This window comes from Nicotiana tomentosiformis, chromosome 7, assembly GCF_000390325.3.
Source record: "Nicotiana tomentosiformis chromosome 7, ASM39032v3, whole genome shotgun sequence".
Classification (NCBI taxonomy): Eukaryota; Viridiplantae; Streptophyta; class Magnoliopsida; order Solanales; family Solanaceae; genus Nicotiana; species Nicotiana tomentosiformis.
The window spans coordinates 36,152,835-36,155,427 of record NC_090818.1 but is presented as its reverse complement, the minus strand read 5'-3'; the positions used below and the strand labels follow the sequence as shown (position 1 = coordinate 36,155,427).

The 2,593-nt window shown below is 31.5% G+C and overlaps 1 long non-coding RNA gene across 1 annotated transcript; it reads right to left on the bottom strand.

Moving 5' to 3' along the window:
- Positions 1 to 491: 491 nt before the first annotated feature.
- LOC108944991 (uncharacterized) lies at positions 492 to 1,416 on the bottom strand. The gene is made up of 2 exons (XR_001969122.3): positions 1,282 to 1,416; positions 492 to 1,191 (listed from the first exon to the last, which is right to left on the bottom strand). It is a non-coding gene; the product is annotated as an uncharacterized lncRNA (long non-coding RNA).
- Positions 1,417 to 2,593: the final 1,177 nt, after the last annotated feature.

The window sequence follows — 2,593 nt, the reverse complement described above, 5'->3', positions numbered from 1 at the left end:
CCCACCCCATAGTATTTGCCTAATTTATTAAAATAATATTTTCTATTAACTAACCACACATTGTTAGAAAAAAAATATATCCCGCCCAGGAATAATATCAAAGATAAATAACAATACCACAAGAGAGTAACAACGACACCAAATCTTTTAACGGGATAATATATAATACCCGAGTGGAGCAATATAATACCACTATAGTATTACAACGTGGTAGTGTATTGACAATTTGTGACGATTTTTAACCTCCACAAAATGTATTGTGGCGGTTTTAAAAAACGCCACAGTTATGAGCGCCACGAACAATATTGAGGCGATTTTTTAAAACCCCCACGATGACCCCCACAAATTGAATTTTTAATTTGTAAGGGTTTTGAGAGTCAATTAGTGGCGATTTATAACCTCCACAAAATAATACCAATGTTTTACAAAATTTACTTGTGGGGGTTTATAACCCCCTTAATATGATCTCACTGTTTAAAAAAAACAATGAATTGTGGAATTAAATAAATAATTTTATTGAACAACTTATAAGATAAATCAAACTTCATTATAAATAACCATAATAACAATTAACAAACAGTTGTTCAAATCCCTATCAAACTAAACTGATACCAACTCATGCAAGGTAACTCAAATATTTATTATTCGGAATGGAAACTTATAGTATTATGTATTTGCTTGGTGATTTGTATTATTGTCACCCGATGATCCTCTTACTCCACAATTAAAGTAGGCTCACCATCAAGCTAAAATAATAAAATAAAAATATTTGATAAGAAACTTGTAGACCTCTAGCATTTCTCTGATGATATGTCAATCATACTAGGCAAACATATCCAAAATGCTCAAATATAGTTACAGAGAAAGGGAAAGTATTGGTTACATAAAAAAGAAACAAAATAAAAATATTCTTGCAGATAAATCTGACACTAGATTTAATAAGGGTATTATGCTGAGTTTGTTAGAAATTCACACGGCAAGAGCTTAATTACATATTTATTTTCTCGTATATCATCACAAAACTCAGTTGCACAAACACCACTGCCTTTCTAGCTTTGAAAAATTATTACTGCCAAAATATAGTTAAACTCAATTGGCTAACATTAGAACTAGAATCAAACAAATAAAAGTATTATAAGTTGGTAATCCAGCACAATGACTAACAAAGTAAAACTTGCATTAAAATCAAAACTAACAGCATCTCGGAAACTAAAGTAGAAGAAAATAATATACTAACAAAATAGGATTGGTAAACTAATAATTAGTTAAACAAAATCAAACCAATGCCAAAACCATTTAAAGTTAACATCAAACAAAGTGAAGTCAATTTTAACAATGGGACTTTGACAACAAAATATAGTTAAACTAATTAAGTAATCTGTACCTGTCCATCAATTAACTGATGTTGGAAATGAAGATAACAGAGTCAACTTTCACAATAAGAATGCCAGGGACCTCTGTTGCTTCTGGATAATACCGTATATTTCTGTAAACAGTACTCCTAGGGACCTTGCCAAGAACTTCAATCAGAGGCCTTATAATTTGTCAAAATTATAGCATCTGTGGTACTTTTATTCATTGCTTGCTGAACGTTTTCCTAAATATATACACAATCAAGGAAATCTTACTCATCGTGAGTCAATAGTCACATAACCTACATATTGTCCATGTGGTTACCAACATTATAAACTCCCAGAATGCAAATCATGATTATAGTTCTAGAAGAGATAAAAAGAAAGCAGTGCAACTTACATATATTTCTCTTGCCTCCTCACTCACATATGATCCAATCATGTTTCTTATGCGTAGAAAGATACATTTTTCCTCGTCCTAACTTTATCCCTGTCTCAACCATCCAGGTATGAAAATAAATAAAGTACGAATAACTTTACTAAACTAGAAGAACAGTCACATAATAAGTTTAATCAGTAAAATAAAATAAATGAGGTAAGAATGATGCATAGACTCACGTCTACGACGTTTACTGAATATTGCTTGTGGTCATATTGGATTAACATGTGAAGGTGGTGATTCAATTGTTAATAAAGGTTGTAATACATGTTGTGAAGGAAGCACTGACTAAACTGACTTTTGCAAGTTCTGAAAACACGTAGTCTTCAACATTATCTACAATAAAGTAAAGAAATAATAAGGAATAGAATATAAAACATAACAGAATGTAAAGTAAAGCACGATATTCACAGACCAATTTCCAGTGTCTACATCAACATACATCAAAAAGGTCATATTGGTTAGGATCTCTTTAGTTAATGATGCCTCAAGCCTGAAGCATTTGAAGTATCTTCAAATAGAATCATATTGTCATAACTATAACTCACTATAATTCTTTCCTCTATCTGGAATTCATCTGAAATGACTTTGTGATGAAAAGAGGATTTCATTGAATCAAGTTTGCGAAATGCTTACCAAGAATCATATTTTCATAACATCTATTCTTTACATGATATGAAAAGGATTCCTAATAATCAAGTTAGCAAACTGCTTACTGTAACGACCCTGTCACGACCCAAATCGATAGGCCGCGATGGACACTCGGTAACTTACTTAACCGAGTATCAATATAACGTATCTT